This window comes from Bufo bufo, chromosome 2 (assembly GCF_905171765.1).
Source record: "Bufo bufo chromosome 2, aBufBuf1.1, whole genome shotgun sequence".
Taxonomy (NCBI): Eukaryota; Metazoa; Chordata; class Amphibia; order Anura; family Bufonidae; genus Bufo; species Bufo bufo.
This window is the reverse complement of record NC_053390.1, coordinates 582,401,074-582,426,865: the sequence shown is the minus strand read 5'-3', so window position 1 is coordinate 582,426,865 and position 25,792 is coordinate 582,401,074.

Genomic DNA, 25,792 nt, shown 5'->3' with positions numbered 1-25,792 from the left:
AGGACATGGGTTGCTAGATGGCCGCTGGCACATCCGCAATACCCAGTCCCCATAGCTCTGTGTGCTTTTATTGTGTAAAAAAAATGATTTGATACATATGCAAATTAACCTGAGATGAGTCCTGTCCCTGACTCATCTCACGTACAGGACTCATCTCAGGGTAATTTGCATATGTATAAAATCGTTTTTTTTACACAATAAAAGAACACAGAGCTATGGGGACTGGGTATTGCGGATGTGCTAGCGGCCATCTAGCAACCCATGTCCTTAGCTCTATACACAAAATCCCAGTGACAGGCTCCCTTTAATTTAAAAATAAAATCTGACAGTGCTGTTTGTTAAGCTGCCATACATTTGATTGATGCTGATTAGTCATCCATGGAATTATTTGTACGAACAATCCCACCAACCAAATTGCTAACTAGGGAGTCAGTTTTTTCTTTTTAAAACTAACTCACTGGTAGGGATGAGCGAACCCGAACTGTATAGTTCGGGTTCGTACCGAATTTTGGGGTGTCCGTGACATTGACCCGAACCCGAACATTTTCGCAAAAGTCCGGGTTCGGGTTCGGTGTTCGGCTCTTTCTTGGCGCTTTTTGAAAGGCTGCAAAGCAGCCAATCAACAAGCGTCATCCTACTTGCCCCAAGAGGCCATCACAGCCATGCCTACTATTGGCATGGCTGTGATTGGCCAGTGCAGCATGTGACCCAGCCTCTATTTAAGCTGGAGTCACGTAGCGCCGCACGTCACTCTGCTATGATCAGTATAGGGAGAGGTTGCAGCTGCAACGTTAGGGCGAGATTAGGCAGATTAACTCCTCCAAAAGACTTCATTCTGTGATCGATCTGCAGCTGTGGATCATTGAAGTGCTATTATTGACTTGCTCACTTTTTTGAGGCTGCCCAGAGCGTTTTTAGATCACTTTTTTTCTGGGGTGATCGGCGGCCATTTTGTGACTTGTGGTGCGCCAGCACAAAAGCTATCACCAAGTGTATTTAACCATCGATAGTGTGGTTATTTTGTGCTATATCCTACATCAGCTGCAGGCTGAGCCTGTGTCACCGAAGTGCATTTAACCATCAACAGTCTGGTTATTTTTTGGCCATATACTACATCAGCTGCAGGCTGAGCCTGTGTCACCGAAGTGCATTTAACCATCGACAGTCTGATTATTTTTTGGCCATATACTATATCTGGTGCAGGCTGAGCCTGTGTCACCCAAGTGCATTTAACCATCAACAGTGTGGTTATTTTTTGGCCATATATTACATCAGGGGCAAGTTGAGCCTGTCACCCAGCGCCTAAAAAATAGACCTGACATTTCTATTCAACCAAATCTGTACTGTTTTAGCTGGTCAAGTTATTTGTAGTGACCGTAAAAGCACACTTTTTTTTCTGGGTTGAAAAACCATTCCCAAATTTGCCATTCTCAAAATAACTAGTTTCTGGTATTTGAGGCCTACTTGAAATCTATCCCAAAAAGAATATCTTACATTGAAGCTAGTGATAGTGTCATTCAGAAAAACCTAAGACACACGCTAGCGTGCTGATAGAAATCTGATTCTGTGATTAAACCTATACCTGTCACACAGCGCAAAAAAAAAACAGGCCTCACATCTCTATTTAACCAAATCTGTACTGTTTTAGCTGGTCAAGTTATTTGTAGTGACCGTAAAAGCACACTTTTTTTTCTGGGTTGAAAAACCATTCCCAAATTTGCCATTCTCAAAATAACTAGTTTCTGGTATTTGAGGCCTACTTGAAATCTATCCCAAAAAGAATATCTTACATTGAAGCTAGTGATAGTGTCATTCAGAAAAACCTAAGACACACGCTAGCGTGCTGATAGAAATCTGATTCTGTGATTAAACCTATACCTGTCACACAGCGCAAAAAAAAACAGGCCTCACATCTCTATTTAACCAAATCTCTACTGTTTTAGCTGGTCAAGTTATTTGTAGTGACCGTAAAGCACACTTTTTTTTCTGGGTTGAAAAACCATTCCAAAATTTGCCATTCTCAAAATAACTAGTTTCTGGTATTTGAGGCCTACTTGAAATCTATCCCAAAAAGAATATCTTACATTGAAGCTAGTGATAGTGTCATTCAGAAAAACCTAAGACACACGCTAGCGTGCTGATAGAAATCTGATTCTGTGAATAAACCTATACCTGTCACACAGCGCAAAAAAAAACAGGCCTCACATCTCTATTTAACCAAATCTGTACTGTTTTAGCTGGTCAAGTTATTTGTAGTGACCGTAAAAGCACACTTTTTTTTCTGGGTTGAAAAACCATTCCCAAATTTGCCATTCTCAAAATAACTAGTTTCTGGTATTTGAGGCCTACTTGAAATCTATCCCAAACAGAATATCTTACATTGAAGCTAGTGATAGTGTCATTCAGAAAAACCTAAGACACACGCTAGTGTGCTGATAGAAATCTGATTCTGTGATTAAACCTATACCTGTCACACAGCGCAAAAAAAAACAGGCCTCACATCTCTATTTAACCAAATCTGTACTGTTTTAGCTGGTCAAGTTATTTGTAGTGACCGTAAAAGCACACTTTTTTTTCTGGGTTGAAAAACCATTCCCAAATTTGCCATTCTCAAAATAACTAGTTTCTGGTATTTGAGGCCTACTTGAAATCTATCCCAAAAAGAATATCTTACATTGAAGCTAGTGATAGTGTCATTCAGAAAAACCTAAGACACACGCTAGCGTGCTGATAGAAATCTGATTCTGTGATTAAACCTATACCTGTCACACAGCGCAAAAAAAAACAGGCCTCACATCTCTATTTAACCAAATCTCTACTGTTTTAGCTGGTCAAGTTATTTGTAGTGACCGTAAAAGCACACTTTTTTTTCTGGGTTGAAAAACCATTCCCAAATTTGTCATTCTCAAAATAACTAGTTTCTGGTATTCGAGGCCTACTTGAAATCTATCCCAAACAGAATATCTTGCATTAAAGCTAGTGATAGTGTCATTCAGAAAAACCTAAGACACACGCTAGCGTGCTGATAGAAATCTGATTCTGTGATTAAACCTATACCTGTCACACAGCGCAAAAAAAAACAGGCCTCACATCTCTATTTAACCAAATCTCTACTGTTTTAGGCTACTTTCACACTAACGTTCGGAGCGGATCCGTCTGATGTTTCATCAGACGGATCCGCTCCGATAATGCAGACGTTCGCATCCGTTCAGAACGGATCCGTCTGCATTAAAACTTAGAAAATTTTCTAAGTGTGAAAGTAGCCTGAGCGGATCCGTTCAGACTTTACATTGAAAGTCAATGGGGAACGGATCCGCTTGAAGATTGAGCCACATTGTGTCATCTTCAAGCGGATCCGTCCCCATTGACTTACATTGTAAGTGTGGACGGATCCGCTCGCCTCCGCACGGCCAGGCGGACACCCGAACGCTGCAAGCAGCGTTCAGCTGTCCGCCTGGCCGTGCGGAGGCGAGCGGAGCGGAGGCTGAACGCCGCCAGACTGATGCAGTCTGAGCGGATCCGCATCCATTCAGACTGCATCAGGGCTGGACGGAAGCGTTCTGCTCCGCTCGTGAGCCACTTCAAACGGAGCTCACGAGCGGACAGCAGAACGCTAGTGTGAAAGTAGCCTTAGCTGGTCAAGTTATTTGTAGTGACCGTAAAAGCACACTTTTTTTTCTGGGTTGAAAAACCATTCCCAAATTTGCCATTCTCAAAATAACTAGTTTCTGGTATTTGAGACCTACTTGAAATCTATCCCAAACAGAATATCTTACATTGAAGCTAGTGATAGTGTCATTCAGAAAAACCTAAGACACACGCTAGCATGCTGATAGAAATCTGATTCTGTGATTAAACCTATACCTGTCACACAGCGCAAAAAAAAACAGGCCTCAGATCTCTATTTAACCAAATCTGTACTGTTTTAGCTGGTCAAGTTATTTGTAGTGACCGTAAAAGCACACTTTTTTTTCTGGGTTGAAAAACCATTCCCAAATTTGCCATTCTCAAAATAACTAGTTTCTGGTATTTGAGGCCTACTTGAAATCTATCCCAAAAAGAATATCTTACATTGAAGCTAGTGATAGTGTCATTCAGAAAAACCTAAGACACACGCTAGCGTGCTGATAGAAATCTGATTCTGTGATTAAACCTATACCTGTCACACAGCGCAAAAAAAAACAGGCCTCACATCTCTATTTAACCAAATCTGTACTGTTTTAGCTGGTCAAGTTATTTGTAGTGACCGTAAAAGCACACTTTTTTTTTCTGGGTTGAAAAACCATTCCCAAATTTGCCATTCTCATAATAACTAGTTTCTGGTATTTGAGGCCTACTTGAAATCTATCCCAAACAGAATATCTTACATTGAAGCTAGTGATAGTGTCATTCAGAAAAACCTAAGACACATGCTAGCGTGCTGATAGAAATCTGATTCTGTGATTAAACCTATACCTGTCACACAGCGCAAAAAAAAACAGGCCTCACATCTCTATTTAACCAAATCTGTACTGTTTTAGCTGGTCAAGTTATTTGTAGTGACCGTAAAAGCACACTTTTTTTTCTGGGTTGAAAAACCATTCCCAAATTTGTCATTCTCAAAATAACTAGTTTCTGGTATTCGATGCCTACTTGAAATCTATCCCAAAAAGAATATCTTACATTGAAGCTAGTGATAGTGTCATTCAAAAAAACCTAAGACACACGCTAGCATGCTGATAGAAATCTGATTCTGTGATTAAACCTATACCTGTCACACAGCGCAAAAAAAAACCAGGCCTCACATCTCTATTTAACCAAATCTCTACTGTTTTAGCTGGTCAAGTTATTTGTAGTGACCGTAAAAGCACACTTTTTTTCTGGGTTGAAAAACCATTCCCAAATTTGCCATTCTCAAAATAACTAGTTTCTGGTATTTGAGGCCTACTTGAAATCTATCCCAAACAGAATATCTTGCATTGAAGCTAGTGATAGTGTCATTCAGAAAAACCTAAGACACACGCTAGCGTGCTGATAGAAATCTGATTCTGTGATTAAACCTATACCTGTCACACAGCGCAAAAAAAAACAGGCCTCACATCTCTATTTAACCAAATCTCTACTGTTTTAGGCTACTTTCACACTAGCGTTCGGAGCGGATCCGTCTGCATTAAAACTTAGAAAATTTTCTAAGTGTGAAAGTAGCCTGAGCAGATCCGTTCAGACTTTACATTGAAAGTCAATGGGGAACGGATCCGCTTGAAGATTGAGCCACATTGTGTCATCTTCAAGCGGATCCGTCCCCATTGACTTACATTGTAAGTGTGGACGGATCCGCTCGCCTCCGCACGGCCAGGCGGACACCCGAACGCTGCAAGCAGCGTTCAGCTGTCCGCCTGGCCGTGCGGAGGCGAGCGGAGCGGAGGCTGAACGCCGCCAGACTGATGCAGTCTGAGCGGATCCGCATCCATTCAGACTGCATCAGGGCTGGACGGAAGCATTCTGCTCCGCTCGTGAGCCCCTTCAAACGGAGCTCACGAGCGGACAGCAGAACGCTAGTGTGAAAGTAGCCTTAACTGGTCAAGTTATTTGTAGTGACCGTAAAAGCACACTTTTTTTTCTGGGTTGAAAAACCATTCCCAAATTTGCCATTCTCAAAATAACTAGTTTCTGGTATTTGAGGCCTACTTGAAATCTATCCCAAAAAAAATATCTTACATTGAAGCTAGTGATAGTGTCATTCAGAAAAACCTAAGACACACGCTAGCGTGCTGATAGAAATCTGATTCTGTGATTAAACCTATACCTGTCACACAGCGCAAAAAAAAAACAGGCCTCACATCTCTATTTAACCAAATCTCTACTGTTTTAGCTGGTCAAGTTATTTGTAGTGACCGTAAAAGCACACTTTTTTTTCTGGGTTGAAAAACCATTCCCAAATTTGCCATTCTCAAAATTGTGGTGAACGGGAACAATGAGGAAAACATCTAATAAGGGACGCGGACGTGGACATGGTCGTGGTGGTGTTAGTGGACCCTCTGGTGCTGGGAGAGGACGTGGCCGTTCTGCCACAGCCACACGTCCTAGTGAACCAACTACCTCAGGTCCCAGTAGCCAGCAGAATTTACAGCAATATTTGGTGGGGCCCAATGCCGTTCTAAGGATGGTAAGGCCTGAGCAGGTGCAGGCATTAGTCAATTGGGTGGCCGACAGTGGATCCAGCACGTTCACATTATCTCCCACCCAGTCTTCTGCAGAAAGCGCACAGATGGCGCATGAAAACCAAGCCCATCGGTCTGTCACATCACCCCCATGCATATCAGGGAAACTGTCTGAGCCTCAAGTTATGCAGCAGTCTCTTGTGCTGTTTGAAGACTCTGCTGCCAGGGTTTCTCAAGGGCATCCACCTAGCCCATCCCCAGGGGTGGAAGAGATAGAATGCACTAACGCACAACCACTTATTTTTCCTGATGATGAGGACATGGGAATACCACCTCAGCACGTCTCTGATGATGACGAAACACAGGTGCCAACTACTGCGTCTTTCTGCAGTGTGCAGACTGAACAGGAGGTCATGGATCAAGACTGGGTGGAAGACGATGCAGGGGACGATGAGGTCCTAGACCCCACATGAAATGAAGGTCGTGCCACTGACTTTCACAGTTCGGAGGAAGAGGCAGTGGTGAGACAGAGCCAACAGCGTAGCAAAAGAGGGAGCAGTGGGCAAAATCAGAACACCCGCCGCCAAGAGACTCCGCCTGCTACTGACCGCCGCCATCTGGGACCGAGCACCTCAAAGGCAGCTTCAAGGAGTTCCCTGGCATGGCACTTCTTCAAACAATGTGCTGACGACAAGACCCGAGTGGTTTGCACGCTGTGCCATCAGAGCCTGAAGCGAGGCATTAACGTTCTGAACCTTAGCACAACCTGCATGACCAGGCACCTGCATGCAAAGCATGAACTGCAGTGGAGTAAACACCTTAAAAACAAAGAAGTCACTCAGGCTCCCCCTGCTACCTCTTCTGCTGCTGCTGCCTCGGCCTCTTCTGCTGCTGCCGCCGCCTCGGCCTCTTCCTCCGCCTCTGGAGGAACGTTGGCACCTGCCGCCCAGCAAACATGGGATGTACCACCAACACCACCAGCTACGTCACCAAGCATCTCAACCATGTCACACGGCAGCGTTCAGCTCTCCATCTCACAAACATTTGAGAGAAAGCGTAAATTCCCACCTAGCCACCCTCGATCCCTGGCCCTGAATGCCAGCATTTCTAAACTACTGGCCTATGAAATGCTGTCATTTAGGCTGGTGGACACACACAGCTTCAAACAGCTCATGTCACTTGCTGTCCCACAGTATGTTGTTCCCAGCCGCCACTACTTCTCCAAGAGAGCCGTGCCTTCCCTGCACAAACAAGTCTCCGATAAAATCAAGTGTGCACTGCGCAACGCCATCTGTGGCAAGGTCCACCTAACCACAGATACGTGGACCAGTAAACACGGCCAGGGACGCTATATCTCCCTAACTGCACACTGGGTAAATGTAGTGGCGGCTGGGCCCCAGGCGGAGAGCTGTTTGGCGCACGTCCTTCCGCCACAAAGGATCGCAGGGCAACATTCTTTGCCTCCTGTCTCCTCCTCCTCCTACTCAGCTTCCTCCTCCTCTTCTTCCACCTGCTCATCCAGTCAGCCACACACCTTCACCACCAACTTCAGCACAGCACGGGGTAAACGTCAGCAGCCCATTCTGAAACTCATATGTTTGGGGGACAGGCCCCACACCGCACAGGAGTTGTGGCGGGGTATAGAACAACAGACCGACGAGTGGTTGCTGCCGGTGAGCCTCAAGCCCGGCCTGGTGGTGTGCAATAATGGGCGAAATCTCGTTGCAGCTCTGGGACTAGCCGGTTTGACGCACATCCCTTGCCTGGCGCATGTGCTGAATTTGGTGGTGCAGAAGTTCATTCGCAACTACCCCGGCATGTCAGAGCTGCTGCATAAAGTGCGGGCCGTCTGTTCGCGCTTCCGGCGTTCACACCCTGCCGCTGCTCGCCTGTCTGCGCTACAGCGTAACTTCGGCCTTCCCTCTCACCGCCTCATATGCGACGTACCCACCAGGTGGAACTCCACCTTGCATATGCTGGACAGACTGTGCGAGCAGGAGCAGGCCATAGTGGAGTTTCAGCTGCAGCACGCACGGGTCAGTCGCACTGCGGATCAGACACACTTCACCATTAATGACTGGGCCTCCATGCGAGACCTGTGTGCCCTGTTGCGCTGTTTCGAGTCCTCCACCAACATGGCCAGTGGCGATGACGCCGGTATCAGCGTTACAATACCACTTCTATGTCTCCTTGAGAAAACACTTAGGGCGATGATGGAAGAGGAGGTGGCCCAGGAGGAAGAGGAGGAAGAGGGGTCATTTTTAGCACTTTCAGGCCAGTCTCTTCAAAGTGACTCAGAGGGAGGTTTTTTGCAACACCAGAGGCCAGGTACAAATGTGGCCAGACAGGGCCCACTACTGGAGGACGAGGAGGATGAGGATAAGGAGGAGGTGGAGGAGGATGAGGATGAAGCATGTTCACAGCGGGGTGGCACCCAAAGCAGCTCGGGCCCATCACTGGTGCGTGGCTGGGGGGAAACACAGGACGATGACGATACGCCTCCCACAGAGGACAGCTTGTCCTTACCTCTGGGCAGCCTGGCACACATGAGCGACTACATGCTGCAGTGCCTGCGCAACGACAGCAGAGTTGCCCACATTTTAACGTGTGCGGAATACTGGGTTGCCACCCTGCTGGATCCCCGGTACAAAGACAATGTGCCCACCTTACTTCCTACACTGGAGCGTGATAGGAAGATGCGCGAGTACAAGCGCACGTTGGTAGACGCGCTACTGAGAGCTTTCCCAAATGTCACAGGGGAACCAATGGAAGCCCAAGGCGAAGGCAGATGAGGAGCAAGAGGTCGCCAACGCAGCTGTGTCACGGCCAGCTCCTCTGAGGGCAGGGTTAGCATGGCAGAGATGTGGAAAAGTTTTGTCACCACGCCACAGCTAACTGCACCACCACCTGATACGGAACGTGTTAGCAGGAGGCAACATTTCACTAACATGGTGGAACAGTACCTGTGCACACCCCTCCACGTACTGTCTGATGGTTCAGCCCCATTCAACTTCTGGGTCTCCAAATTGTCCACGTGGCCAGAGCTAGCCTTTTATGCCTTGGAGGTGCTGGCCTGCCCGGCGGCCAGCGTTTTGTCTGAACGTGTATTCAGCACGGCAGGGGGCGTCATTACAGACAAACGCAGCCGCCTGTCTACAGCCAATGTGGACAAGCTGACGTTCATAAAAATGAACCAGGCATGGATCCCACAGGACCTGTCCATCCCTTGTGCAGATTAGATATTAACTACCTCCCCTTAACAATATATTATTCTACTCCAGGGCACTTCCTCATTCCATACTATTTTTTATTTCATTTTACCATTATATTGCGGGGCAACCCAAAGTTGAATGAACCTCTCCTCTGTCTGGGTGCCGGGGCCTAAATGTGTGACAGTGGCCTGTTCCAGTGGTGGGTGACGTGAAGCCTGATTCTCTGCTATGACATGAATACAGATTCTGCGCTGACATAAGGCCAGATTCTCTGTTACAGGACCTCTCTCCTCTGCCTGGGTGCCTGGGCCTAAATGTGTGACAGTGGCCTGTTCCAGTGGTGGGTGACGTGAAGCCTGATTCTCTGCTATGACATGAAGACAGATTCTGCGCTGACATAAGGCCAGATTCTCTGTTACGGGACCGCTCTCCTCTGTCTGGGTGCCGGGGCCTAAATGTGTGACAGTGGCCTGTTCCAGTGGTGGGTGACGTGAAGCCTGATTCTCTGATATGACATGAAGACAGATTCTGCGCTGACATAAGGCCAGATTCTCTGTTACGGGACCGCTCTCCTCTGTCTGGGTGCCGGGGCCTAAATGTGTGACAGTGGCCTGTTCCAGTGGTGGGTGACGTGAAGCCTGATTCTCTGCTATGACATGAATACAGATTCTGCGCTGACATAAGGCCAGATTCTCTGTTACGGGACCTCTCTCCTCTGCCTGGGTGCCGGGGCCTAAATGTGTGACAGTGGCCTTTTCCAGTGGTGGGTGACGTGAAGCCTGATTCTCTGCTATGACATGAAGACTGATTCTGCGCTGACATAAGGCCAGATTCTCTGTTACGGGACCTCTCTCCTCTGCCTGGGTGCCTGGGCCTAAATATGTGACAGTGGCCTGTTCCAGTGGTGGGTGACGTGAAGCCTGATTCTCTGCTATGACATGAAGACAGATTCTGCGCTGACATAAGGCCAGATTCTCTGTTACAGGACCTCTCTCCTCTGTCTGGGTGCCTGGGCCTAAATGTGTGACAGTGGCCTGTTCCAGTGGTGGGTGACGTGAAGCCTGATTCTCTGCTATGACATGAAGACAGATTCTGCGCTGACATAAGGCCAGATTCTCTGTTACGGGACCTCTCTCCTCTGCCTGGGTGCCTGGGCCTAAATGTGTGACAGTGGCCTGTTCCAGTGGTGGGTGACGTGATGCCTGATTCTCTGCTATGACATGAAGACAGATTCTGCGCTGACATAAGGCCAGATTCTCTGTTACGGGACCTCTCTCCTCTGCCTGGGTGCCTGGGCCTAAATGTGTGACAGTGGCCTGTTCCAGTGGTGGGTGACGTGAAGTTTGATTTTTTGCTATGACATGAAGACAGATTCTGCGCTGACATAAGGCCAGATTCTTTGTTACGGGACCTCTCTCCTCTGCCTGGGTGCCTGGGCCTAAATGTGTGACAGTGGCCTGTTCCAGTGGTGGGTGACGTGAAGCCTGATTCTCTGCTATGACATGAAGACAGATTCTGCGCTGACATAAGGCCAGATTCTCTGTTACGGGACCGCTCTCCTCTGTCTGGGTGCCGGGGCCTAAATGTGTGACAGTGGCCTGTTCCAGTGGTGGGTGACGTGAAGCCTGATTCTCTGCTATGACATGAAGACAGATTCTGTGCTGACATCAGGCCAGATTCTCTGTTACGGGACCTCTCTCTTCTGCCTGGGTGCCGGGGCCTAAATGTGTGACAGTGGCCTGTTCCAGTGGTGGGTGACGTGAAGCCTGATTCTCTGCTATGACATGAAGACTGATTCTGCGCTGACATGAAGCCAGATTCTCTGCTATGGCATGAAAAGACTGATTCTCTGCTGACATGAAGCCAGATTCTTTGCTATGGCATGAAGAGACTGATGCTCTGCTGACGTGAAGCCAGATTCTCTGCTATGGGACCTCTGTCCAATTGATATTGGTTCATTTTTATTTTTTTAATTTTTATTTTAATTCATTTCCCTATCCACATTTGTTTGCAGGGGACTTACCTACATGTTGCTGCCTTTTGCAGCCCTCTAGCTCTTTCCTGGGCTGTTTTACAGCCTTTTTAGTGCCCAAAAGTTCGGGTCCCCATTGACTTCAATGGGGTTCGGGTTCGGGACGAAGTTCGGATCGGGTTCGGAACCTGAACCCGAACATTTCCGGGAAGTTCGGCCGAACTTCTTGAACCCGAACATCCAGGTGTTCGCTCAACTCTACTCTCTGGTACTTGAGCCCAATAGCGAGTGATTGGCTGAATTTAGATGATCATGGCATCAATATGCAATCTCGGCCAAAGAACGGCTAAAGTTTTCAAGCATGGCATTAGCCATCGTGAATGATCATTTGCTGTAGTTTTTAAAACAACAATGGAATGGAATGGCTATTTTTCCATCACATTATACACTGCTCGTTTCCAGGGGTTAAAAACACCCTGAAATCCATCAGTGGAGACCATACTTGCACACTATAGAAAAAGTGGTATGACTTTCTGGTGACTGAAACTATAGGAATGCATATAGACAAGCACTTTTTCCTATATTGTGCAAGTGCAGCCACAATTAAGAGCTTTTTCTTTTACCCTACACTTTTCTGCTGTAAATGGGGCATCTAAAGGAGCCCCAGTTATTGTGGGAAACAGCCCTCTCTGGGTACATTTTACAAATGCAAAGCTGATCTGTGTCTGCCAAAAACCTGCAGCTCTGCTTTGCCTGAAAGCACCCAGCCATTATGTAATTGCTGGGGCTTATATAGGAAATGGCATAGCGTGGAGCACTATGTATTCGGTAACTGTAACCCCTATTGTAGAGAATGTGAACTACGCAAACCGCATAGCAGAACAAGCTACTCTGCAGTGTAGCTGTCACGGTCCCTCCCATGACAGAGGTGAGAAGATCGGAGAGACTGACGGCACGTGAGGGTATCTGACAGTCTCTCTGTTTTTCCCTTTCAGTGTTGTGTTTGGTAATGGTCACACCTCTTGTCAGGTGCTGCTTGTAGTCATTACTGAGGCCCTATTTAGTTCTGACTCACACTGCTTATCATGCGGTTGAAATTTCCTGCTGGAGTTGGTTGAGCTGGTGTATTTTTCCTTTGGATCTCCTTCTCCTTCATTCTGCTTTAAGATAAGTGCATTTTGTCTTGCATTTTGTTGTCTGCTTGTGTGTGTTGTTGTCTAGGCCTCATGGAGACGCTGGTTCCTTCATCTGGGAAGGAACCAGTAGTCTCATTCCCTGCCACCATTCCTAGGGCCTTCCAGGGCCTAGGTTCCGGTGTATGAGTATTTGCACCTTCAGGGTCTACTCATACTGGCAGGAGTCAGGGAGAGGTCTAGGGATTCCTAGGTCACCATCCCTCTCCCTTTGCTTTGAGGACTAGACTCCGGTCTATTCCTTCTAGTGTCATTTGGTGTTATCCCCTCCCCACTAACCGTGACAGTAGCTTATTCTGCTATGCTATTTGCTTTGCCTTTATTCACACTATAATAGGAGTTAGAGAAACAGAGGAGAGCCTGCCAGCTCAGCTGCTTAGCGCCTAGTTCTGTCCCACAGTGGAAATGGCGAGATGGGACAACCCCTTTATAGCCCAGCACCAAGCACTGTACACTCTTGGTTGCTCCAAGGTTAAAGTTAAATTCTATAACTGTTTGAAAGCAAGCTTCATCTCACATTTATTTTTCTGCAATAACAGAATACAAATTAACAACATCTTTAAGACTACAAACATCTTTAATCATTCTTTCATTTGTTCTAAATATCTCAATTAGCATTCTTAAAGTAAACACCAAGAAATAAAAACTTTAGTGCATGTCAGTATCAGTGAAAGTTAGGAAATGATTTGAAATAAACTTTTTTTTTAAGTAAGCATGTACTGTAAATGTTTAGCACACATTTCATCTTCCTGCTTTTTCCTTATCTTTAATGAATTTAATATGCATTTTAAAATATCTCATTCCCAGTGCTCCGAACTTACCTTTTTGATCTTTCCTTTAAGCAAAAGTGCTACAAAAAATTAGAAGGCATAGAGTATTTGTGGACTACAGGGACTATAATTAAATGAGTTTCAGATCTACCGAAAATTGAAAATATTTTATTAAGCCTATTAGCTCATGCTCGCACAATGCAGGTTTGGAGCATTTTTTTATTTTTTATTTTTGACAAAGCAGAATTATGAAAAAAAAAAGAAAAAATATTTCACCGCCGTTTAATGGGCTTCTCTTTTACGGCATTCTTTATGCAGCAAAACTGACCTTCATTCTCCAGGTCAGTATGATTACAACAATACCACATATGTATGGCTTTTCTTGCTAATATCACCACGTGATCACACTGGGCATGTGCGATGATGTCTATTACGTCACCGCAGGTCCTTTAGCGTTTTCTTTTCAATCAAGACAGGAGCAGACAGCCTCTCCGCAAGCAAGTAGATGAGGTGAGTATATATATATATATATATATATATATATATATACTGTATATATATTCTTTTTATGTTCAGCCACCATTTTAGGAAAAATGTATTCATTACCACAAAGCGCAAGGAAATTGGCTTTGTGGGAATTACATTTTTCCGGAAATTCGGATCGAAGTCCAGTTCAGATACTTCGATTTGCTCAATGTTACACATGATGTTTATTATTTTCATTGTTTACATATTTTGATTTGGGGAAAGGGGGGTCATTTGTATTTTTTTATATATATATTTTAAAACATTTTTTTCCCTTTTCTTTTTTTTTTTACACTTTTTAATAGTTCCCATAGGCAACTGTAACAAGCAATCATTAGATTGCTTCTCTCATAGACTCCAATGCATTAGCATTGGAGTCTATTAGAATTACACTAAGTTCCTATGGAGCCCTGCCACAGATGGGGCTCCATATGAACTAATGTACGAAGATAGAGGCTGCCGCACACTACAACCGGCTCCCCCGATCCTCGCTGGGAGGAGCCAGTGCTCAGCAGGAAAACACGCTCCCGGTCTATAACCTCCTAGATGCTGTGGTCAGATTTGACCATGACATCTAAGGGGTTTAATGTGTGTGATTGATGTTTTAGTCCCGGGCGCCTGCTGCACTGTTTGGAGGGCGTCATATTTAAAAGTCCCGACCGCCAAAGTAAATTTACGTGAGGCATTCAGAAAGGGGTTAAAGATGACCATGTGATCCCTACATCTACGTGCAAAGTGGTTTAGACATCTCCACCATAGCATGCCTATTTTAATTTCTCACTTTAAAGATGAAGTTATATTGAGGCTGCAGTGGGGTGCAATTGAGAATAAGGCCTCTTTCACACGGGCCTCTATAACATGGTTATAAGAGAAAATAATAGCATTCTTAATACAGAATGATTAGTAAAATAGGGATGGAGGGGTTAAAAAAATAAAAAAAATAATTAAACTTACCTTATTTTAGAAGTAATCAAACCACTGGGGGGACTATTGAATGGTTAAAAAAAAGTTTCTTTACAAAGTTGACTGCTCATACTATTAGTAAGGATAATTTGATTGTTATCTGAAACATGTATGTCTGTTTTTAATCACCACTTTTCATGTTTTTATGGAGACGAGTGCCAGAATTATGTTATGAACATGCAACACAAAATACAACATAAAACTTACCTGTCCGGGCTCCAGCAGTGTGATCCTCAGCCTCGGCACAGCCACACCAGGCTGTTGACACTGAGCTGCTGAGCCACGCCCCCTGGTGACACAACAGCATCCTTAGCAACAGGATGCAATGCTCTGTTTCTCCCTGCAGTGGGCATGTCCTGGAGGAGATTAGCAGTGGGCTGATTGCTTAGCTGCTCTATTACTTTGTGCTATTGGTTCTTCTGACTAATGGAGCTCTCAGGTTCTAATCCATGGACTCGGCACCTTATTTAAACCCCTTCCTGGCCATATACCATTGCCACTGATAGTCTCTGACTCATTAGCTGTGTTCCTGGTTCCTTGTTCCTGTGCTTTGTGGATTGCCCTTCCTCTGACCCTGGCTTGTCTTCTGACCACTCTCTGTCTCTCGTTTGGTACTACATTTTCCATCTGGTTCTTATCTTGGCTTGTCTTCTGACCACTCTCTCTCTCTCATTTGGTACTGCATAGCTGGTCTAGTACTGACCCATTTATGTATGACTCTGGTATTGTGTTTATCTTTATTGTTTGTCCTTCTCTGCACTTAATTAGCGTAGTAACTGTTGACCATTTGTGGTCTAGTTTTCTAGGGCTTGTACTGCAAGTAGGTAGGTAAAGCAGGCTGGGTTCTAGCTTTTGGGCTTACTGTCCTTGTCTGTTCCTACCTACAGTCGTAACAATACATTTTTACCTTGAAAGAACCTGATGTGCTTTCTAAAACTGCTTTAAACAACCTCTTCCTGGGTAAAACACAAAAAATGAATGAATTTCCTTTAATTATAATATATAAAATTATTTTCTATAATCATAAGATATTTTACCAAATATAATGATATTAATGCAGATCTACATAACCATATACAGTTATTTGACAAATGACAATTCAATAATTTTTGAACTGTGTAAATTAGCATCTATACCTGTAATTATGCCTTTGTATTAATTGTCTTTCACATATGTATAGGATAATCGTACAATTCACTAGCATGCAAAAGCTTCCAAACAGCTAAAAATAGTGTTATCAATTTGGCCTTAATGACAGCATTATGAGATAAATCATGATAATTATTGGCCAAGCAAAAACAGGAAAGGAGAATGAAAATTAGAAAACTGGGTATCAACCAGCTGCAACTACAGAAGACACAAATATATATTTTGAAATAATATATGTGAATGATTGCAGTGATATTTGGTTATTGTTGATTATAAAAGGTCTCTGCACTGAAAGTGACAAGGTGAAAAAAAAAAACATTTGTACTGTAGATAGAAAAGATACTATTGAAACTTCAGTACTTAGAAGTTCATCCCTTTAAATGACTAACAGAAATAATGCTAACAAATAGCATCATCAGGAACACTTGAAGAGACCTAAGCAGTCTTGAAAGTAGAATATTTGTCATCATCATGTCATCTACCTATTTTAAATATAAACTCCTGAGGATTCCCAAAAGACAAGCTTATAATTACCAGAAGATACATTTTATAATTGCTCTCTGTGATCTAATCCAGTGGAGAATGTTGCTGCCAGGTTTGTCTGCTACTAGCAGAGACAAGGGAGACTGGCAGAAGCCAAGCCATGGCACTGTCTATCTCAACCTGTTAATTAATCTAATTTTTCTAGTTAGTAAATTTTGCTGTAAAACCTCTCTAATTTATCTCCCCACTTTTGTGTTAATTTTGTTTTATTGTGTGTACCCATTAATCTAATAGATTAGAGTATTAAAGATTGTGTGCACAATTTTAAAGCTAGAATTATTGGCATATCAATATGCTCAGGTAGCTAGTAAATATAGCGTAACAATGTGATCATGGGCACACTGTTAATTACTGTTTATCCACCAGAATCTATCAATTCAGCTATTAGCACTTCTAATTCATTTAAATGGTAGATGAAATCTCTGGAAGATGTGGAAGGAAATTGCTACCTTGCCAACCTAGTAGTTATACAGTTTGTCTTCACTATTTTACTGTAATGAATTTGCACTTTAGGATGATGTCATCATTAATTCTTGTAATATATCTCCAAGTTATCATAATTAGCAAAAATAGATACTGTAGACTGTAAATTACGGGATTTTCTTCTATTCAGCGTAATTCAAGATAAAAAGACCAGGGTGATAAGAAATTCAGAATAGAACTAAAGAGCTAATATTTTGGTAAAACAATCACCTCTGTGCACGTGATCAGAACCTAAAAATGAGAAACTATAGAATACAACAAAAAGAATTGTTGATTTTCAGCGAAGCGGCATGACGTAGCGACGTAGCTACGTGGGCGTGCCACGCGTCCGCTCGGGTACAGCCTCCTTGCCCGTCCACCTCGTCCACCACCCTTGGCGTTCGGCTGGCTCGCAAGTTATGCTGTACACGGCGCACCGGAGGGATCTGGCAGTTGCGAAGCTATTGATCCGGCCCAGTAGCGTGTTGGGTGGAGACTGGGCAGCTCGCCGTTGCAGCAGCAGGACCGAGTGAGCTGTGCACCGCGGCGTGGAATGGAAGCCCATGGGTCCCACTCAGAAAGCAGAACGGCAGAGCGGCACTGGGGAGCCTAGACTCGTTAGACCGACAAAGCACCATACCTCGATTAAACCTTGACCTTTTAAGCGGTCGCTGCACCACCCTATCTGCGCATCAGCGGAAGTTGCCGTATGCTGGGACCGCACTGCTTGTGGACTGATGCCATCTGTTCCTAGCCGGCTGGCTGAAGATTGGTGAGAGTGCACTTGTGTACGGGCGCAGTTAACCCACTGTTACTAACACTCGCAACCCACTAACTTTCTGCTGTATAATTCTATCCCATGAGGGTCTGTAAATTGGGCTGCTTGTTTGTTACTGGCCATTGATATTAAACCAGCCGACCCAGAAACACCGGGGTATCCCGCAGATATGGTGACACAACAATACCGCTAATACTGCTGGATGGACTATTGGCAGAAGCATTTATGCTTAGGCCCTCGGCTCAGCAGTGTGAGAAGTTCTGCGACCTGCGGGGGTTCCCCTCTACTTCACCGCCTGTTTTTTATATACATATTGACCCTCTGGACCGACGGCAGAGACTAACCCACCACTACAGATTTATAGCCCTAGGTGGCCGGTGTATCCCCTCACTCCTACATCAGGTTGTTTTGATTGGCTCCGCTCCACCTACTTCTGGTCGGTTGGCTGAAGATTGGCGAGAGCCCGTCCGTATACAGATGATATTAATACATCATTAACATTAACATTATTAACGCGCATAATCTACCAACCTTCCGCTATAGGAACTCCATACCATGAAGGACTACATAATGTAACTGGGGTCGTGGACAAGTCGCCGGCTATAGATGGGGCAATTTGAAAATTGGCTTATTGCGCCGATACGGTGATAGAATAACATCCCCCAATACCAACTGGGCTGTCTATTTGCTGAGAGCTAATGTCAGGTCCCCTGGTTTAATGGGGGGAGAAGTGCCGGGTGTTGCAGGGGTTTCCCCTCCGTTATTTCCCACCCCCTAAAATATAAATTGATCCTCTGTACTGCCTTCAGGCACTAATCGATTGTCCGATCGAAACTCGCTGGGTCACATATGAGAGAGACTACTACTATAGAGGTCGTGGGGGAGACTACTACTATCAACATCTGCATCAATTACCCATACCGAACATTTGGGTGGATATCCACCCCTTATATACCATTGTATAACATACATAACTATATACAAAGATACCGGTCTATGCTGAACCAGGGTTGTGGATGCCTTAAACGCCCTGAGTTTCCAGTTTCGCCGGGGGGAGAGGCGATTTTGAATTTCAGGCCGATAAAAACACGCGGAACTCTCGGGTAAACCGGGAAAACCAACAGGGGATTAATATATAACCCCATTAACCTACTAACCGACTGAAACTTGTTGTATCCTGTTGTACTGTAAATAAGTCAATAAGCTGTATGACCATGGGGGACCGCTATATTGGGCCGTGTCACTGTGTGGCGGTATAGTCTGGAAGATCCCGCAGTCCTTATTGTCTTTGGGTTTTTGGTAGAATACCAGGTATCAGGATAAAGTATTAACAACATGCCGCCCAAATATAATAGGAAATCAGTGGGTACTGGATCACCTAAAGCTGGGGGTGGAAGCAGCCCACAGGCTAGAATGGATAAATATTTGAAATCGCCCACATCCAAGCCCAGAGGGGGGAAAAAAATTACGGAGTCAGTGGAGGGTCAAGGGGATCTGCCGCTACAAACGGAGCAACCCAGGGGACCTGACACAGATAGATTAGATACTATAGACAGCAAGCTGGTGGATATACTGACGGTAGTCCAGACCATGAACAATCGGTGATAGACATCTCCACCAGTGTAAAGACACTACAGATGGACATAACCCTCATCAGAGACGACATGAACAAAATTAGGGCTAGTGTCAAATATGTAGAATCCGGATTGGTGAAGGTCCAAACAGAACAGCGACAGATGGCCAAGAAGATAGACCACCTAGACAGTGAAAACAAGCGGGTTAATATGAAGCTGACAGACATGGAGCATAGAGCACGCAGGAATAATTAGAGAATAGTGGGTTTCCCTGAAGGCGCAGAGGGGGAGAACCCCGTAGAATTTTTACAAAAATGGTTAATAGAGGCATTGGGAACCGGAGGGGACTTACCCACGCTTTGCGTGGAGAGAGCCCACAGAATTCCTTTTAAAAAGCCTCCACCTGGTGGCCCCCCTCGCCCCTTCTTGATTAGAATACTACGTTCAAGTGACAGAGACCGGGCACTTAGGCGCAAGAGGGAATTACAGGAGATTGAATATAATGGGAACCCGATACAGATATATCCCGACTAGGGATGAGCGAACCCGAACTGTATAGTTCGGGTTCGTACCGAATTTTGGGGTGTCCGTGACACGGACCCGAACCCGAACATTTTAGTAAAAGTCCGGGTTCAGGTTTGGTGTTTGTCGTTTTCTTGGCGCTTTTTGAAAGGCTGCAAAGCAGCCAATCAACAAGCGTCATACTACTTGCCCCACGAGGCCATCACTGTGATTGGCCAGTGCAGCATGTGACCCAGCCTCTATTTAAGCTGGAGTCACGTAGCGCCGCACGTCACTCTGCTGTGCTTAGTGTAGGGAGAGGTTGCAGCTGCGACTGTTGTTAGGGCGAGATTAGGCAGTGATTAACTCCTCCAAAACACTTAAGTCAGTGATCGATCTACAGCTGTGGATCATTGAACTGCTGCTATTCAATTGCTCACTGTTTTTAGGCTGCCCAGAGCGTTTTTCAGTCACTTTTTTCTGGGGTGATTGGCGGCCATTTTGTGTCTTGTGGTGCGCCAGCACAAGCTGCCACCATGTCCATTTAACCATCAATAGTGTGGTTATTTTTTTGCTATATCCTACATCAGGGGCAAGCTGCCACCAAGTCCATTTAACCATCAATAGTGTGGTTATTTTTTGGCTATATCCTACATCAGGGGCAAGCTGCCACCAAGTCCATTTAACCATCAGTAGTGTGGTTATTTTTTTGCTATATCCTACATCAGGGGCAAGCTGCCACCAAGTCCATTTAACCATCAATAGTGTGGTTATTTTTTGGCTATATCCTACATCAGGGGCAAGCTGTCACCAAGTCCATTTAACCATCAATAGTGTGGTTATTTTTTTTGCTATATCCTACATCAGGGGCAAGCTGTCACCAAGTCCATTTAACCATCAATAGTGTGGTTATTTGTTTGCTATATCCTACATCAGGGGCAAGCTGTCACCAAGTCCATTTAACCATCAATAGTGTGGTTATTTTTTGGCTATATCCTACATCAGGGGCAAGCTGCCACCAAGTCCATTTAACCATCAATAGTGTAGTTATTTTTTTGCTATATCCTACATCAGGGGCAAGCTGTCACCAATCCATTTAACCATCAATAGTGTGGTTATTTTTTTGCTATATCCTACATCAGGGGCAAGCTGTCACCAAGTCCATTTAACCATCAATAGTGTGGTTATTTTTTGGCTATATCCTACATCAGGGGCAAGCTGTCACCAAGTCCATTTAACCATCAATAGTGTGGTTATTTTTTGGCTATATCCTACATCAGGGGCAAGCTGCCACCAAGTCCATTTAACCATCAATAGTGTGGTTATTTTTTTGCTATATCCTACATCAGGGGCAAGCTGTCACCAAGTCCATTTAACCATCAATAGTGTGGTTATTTTTTTGCTATATCCTACATCAGGGGCAAGCTGTCACCAAGTCCATTTAACCATCAATAGTGTGGTTATTTTTTTGCTATATCCTACATCAGGGGCAAGCTGTCACCAAGTCCATTTAACCATCAATAGTGTGGTTATTTTTTGGCTATATCCTACATCAGGGGCAAGCTGCCACCAAGTCCATTTAACCATCAATAGTGTGGTTATTTTTTTGCTATATCCTACATCAGGGGCAAGCTGTCACCAAGTCCATTTAACCATCAATAGTGTGGTTATTTTTTGGCTATATCCTACATCAGGGGCAAGCTGCCACCAAGTCCATTTAACCATCAATAGTGTGGTTATTTTTTTGCTATATCCTACATCAGGGGCAAGCTGTCACCAAGTCCATTTAACCATCAATAGTGTGGTTATTTTTTGGCTATATCCTACATCAGGGGCAAGCTGCCACCAAGTCCATTTAACCATCAATAGTGTGGTTATTTTTTTGCTATATCCTACATCAGGGGCTTGGCTGTGCTTGCTATTTTATTGAGGGGTGAAATACAATTGCCAAAATAGCAGTACCCTTAATCTGGTGTTTCAGCTGTGGCCAGCCAATTGTAATACTGTCTGCTGTCTGGCAAAGGATATATTTTTGTTCTGGGTTGAAATACAATTCCCAACTTAGCAATTTCCTAAATTAGTGGTTTCTGCTGTATCAGGGCTACTTTAAATCTATTCATTAAAAGAGTATATTAGATTCAAGGTGCTGATAGGGTCATTCTCAATAACTTCACACACACGCTACTGTGCATTTCCAAGTCTAATTCTGTCTGTAAACGTATACCTGTCACCCAGCGCCTAAATAATAGGCCTCAAATTTTTATTCAGCTAAATCTGTGGTTATTGCTGTAGCTGGTCAAGTTATTTTGTGTCCGTCAAAGCACAGTTTTTGTTCTGGGTTGAAATACAATTCCCAACTTAGCAATTTCCTAAATTAGTGGTTTCTGCTGTATTAGGCCTACTTTAAATCTATCCCTAAAAGGGTATATTAGATTCAAGGTGCTGATAGGGTCATTCTCAATAACTTCACACACACACGCTACTGTGCATTTCCAAGTCGAATTCTGTCTGTAAACGTATACCTGTCACCCAGCGCCTAAATAATAGGCCTCAAATTTATATTCAGCTAAATCTGTCATTACTGCTGTGCCTGTATTAGTGTAATACGGTACCTAAATAGATAGCCAGATAGTGTTAGGTGTCTGTAAAAAAAAAGGCCTGAATTTGAATTCAATACATTGGGCCAAATAATTTTTTTCTTATTGTGGTGAACGGTAACCATGAGGAAAACATCTAGTAAGGGACGCGGACATGGTCGTGGTGGTGTTACTGGACCCTTTGGTGCTGGGAGAGGACGTGGCCGTTCTGCCACAGCCACACGTCCTAGTGTACCAACTACCTCAGGTCCCAATAGCCGCCAGAATTTACAGCGATATTTGGTGGGGCCCAATGTCGTTCTAAGGATGGTAAGGCCTGAGCAGGTACAGGCATTAGTCAATTGGGTGGCCGAAAGTGGATCCAGCACGTTCACATTATCTCCCACCTAGTCTTCTGCAGAAAGCGCACAGATGGCGCCTGAAAACCAAGCCCATCAGTCTATCACATCACCCCCATGCATACCAGGGAAACTGTCTGAGCCTCAAGTTATGCAGCAGTCTCTTATGCTGTTTGAAGACTCTGCTGGCAGGGTTTCCCAAGGGCATCCACCTAGCCCTTCCCTCTCACTGTTTCACATGCAACATACCCACTAGGTGAAACTCCACCTTGCATATGCTGGAGAGACTGTGCGAGCAGCAGCAGCGATAGTGGAGTTTCAACTGCAGCATGCATGGGTGTGTTGCTCTGCGGAACAGCACCTCCACCAACAAGTGGGCCTCCAGGCAGGTTGTGTGTGTCGTGTTGTGCTGCTTTGAGTACTTCACCAACATGGCCAGCGCTGATGACGCTGTGATCAGCGCCACTATCCCACTTCTATGCCTCCTTGAAAAAACTCTTCAGGCGAGGATGGATGAGGATGTAACACAGGAGGAAGAGCAGGAGGAATAGGGATCATTCACACAGTTATCAGGCCAGTCATCCACACGTGGCTCGGAGGGTGGGTTCCTGCACCAACAGCGGCCAGGTACACAACTGTCCATCCAGGACACAATTCTGGAGGATGAGGAGGATGATAATGCGGAGGAAAAGGAACTGTGTTCACAGCAGGGTATCACCCAAATCAGCTCACAGGCATCAATGGAGTGTGGCTGGGGGATACAGGGGACACAGACAATACACCTACCATGGAGGACAGCTTGTTGTTGCCTCTGGGCAGCCTGGCACATATGAGTGACTACATGCTGTAGTACCTGCGCAACGACCGCCAAGTTGCCCTGTCTGTTAACAGTATTGAACCCAGCTACAAGGACAACGTGCCAAGATGTGTGAATAGAAGTGCACGATGGTAGGCTCGCTGCTGACTGCGTTCCCACCTGACAGCGGAAGCTCAGTGGAAGAAAGAGGCAGAGGAGGAGGACAGTGTTGGCTATCTCATCCACCTCCTCTGCCTCTTCCACCCACACCACCATGTCCACCTCATACTCCACTCTGACCTCCACCTGCTGTCACAAGATTATTATTTGTTATATTGGCAGCATAGAGAAGTTAATCGGCAGCACCCAGCCATTGTTATACTCCAGCGCAATTTGTTCTGTTTGGCATTTCCCAATGCTTTGGGGCCTCCCTAAATAAAAAATTAATTAATTAAAAAACAAAACACAAAAACAGTGTTGGCTACCTCCTCTGCCTCTTCCACCAACACCGCCATGTCCATCTCCTCCTCCACTCGGATCGCCACCTCCTGGTTCAAGAATATTATTTGTTATATTGGCAGAGTAGAGAAGTATACCGGCCGCACCCCAAAAATTGGCTATAGATCACACATAGACTTACAGTAACAGACAAATAAAATAAGAATAAAAAAATTAAAGAAAAAAAAACACAAAAACAGTGTTGGCTACCTCCTCCGCCTCTTCCGCCTACATCGCCATGTCCACAGCATTTTCAACTTCCTACTCCACTTGGACCTCCACCTCCTGGTTAAAGATTGAAATTTTTATGCATTCTGTTATTTTAAGTAATTTCACTATCCACATTTGTTTGCTGAGCAATAATTGTACTTCCTTTTTCAGCTCTTTAGCCCTTTCTATAACTATTTTACAGCCATTTTATTGCACCAAAGTTTTTGTCTCCGTTGACCTCTATAGGGTTCGGGGTCAAGTTCAGGTACTCTAACATTGAACTCGCTCATCCCTAGTGAAAAGCAGCCTTACTGTGAAGAAGGTTGGGAGGAGAACTTCATATTTATTGTATTAGAAGGAATTGAAGAAATATCTTGAGAACCTGATGAGATGGCGTATCAGCTTTTGTTAGAAGATTAATCTATAGTCTGACCCAAAAAAGAGGAGCAGTCATGAGGGGATACTGTAATGGTGGCGGTCCATGACCAAGACACACCATGTTGCCAGTGCCCATAGACCGCTATCATCGTTGTGCTCCTTCCCAGCTGGCTTGGCTGCTGGAGTGTGTGTGGTTCTGCATGATTCATGGTGTAGTCCTCTTCTGGCCTCTCTGCCTCCTTTCTGCTATTCTCTGCTCCAGTAGTGCACACATATTCTATCCAGCTCTAGAAGGCCTAGTGCACACATGGCCTAATCAATCCCCAACTAATGGCAGTCTTCCCTGTGTTATTTAAGGTGATTTCAGCTGCCTAAGTAATAGACTATTAGCTTGTCTAGCATGCACTACAGTATTGTTCTGACCTCCTGTGCCCAACGTCTGGCTGTTTACTTGATTGACTCTTTGCAGCCTGTTTTGACTCCTGCCTGACATTCATGTTAACCTTGTGCCACCTGCCCTGACCTACTGTCTGTTTACCGAAGTAAGCTAACACTGCCTGCCCTCAACTTGGCTTTGTTTGTCCCCTTGCTGTTTACTGACCTGTCTTGGTCAGCTATCACTAAACAGAAACCACTTCAAGAGGTAGCAACCTGGTGTTTCCAATGTAGTGGTGTCCAGGGTGGGGTGGGGTGGGGGGGGTTGAGATGTACCAGGGATATAGTGGGTCAACACCATCTGCACTACAGCACTTTGTCTACTCAGCCCAAAGCTGTAATGCATATACATTTTCCTACAGGAAACAGGTAACTAAAATATTAGTTTATTCTTTTTAAACAGTCATTCGTATTGTACACAGATTTATGAAGCATGCACTTGCCAAATTACAGTTCACAGCACTCGAATATGACTCCTGGTTTTTATAAATTGAATGAAAAGCTGCTACAGCTTTTTTTAATTTATTTGGTTTCATATGAATTTAGTACAACCCAAGAATATGAATTCAAGTGAATCACAATTACATAGCTTATATGTGACATGCATCCAAAGATGAAAATATCTTGTTAAAACAAAAGCAATGGGAGAAACAGTACTGAGGGGACCTTTAGGAATACTGTGGTTTATGAAAGCATCTGGTCTAATTTAAAAGAGCAGAGATAAAAGTACGCAGCATTGTACTCTTCATGGCATTTCA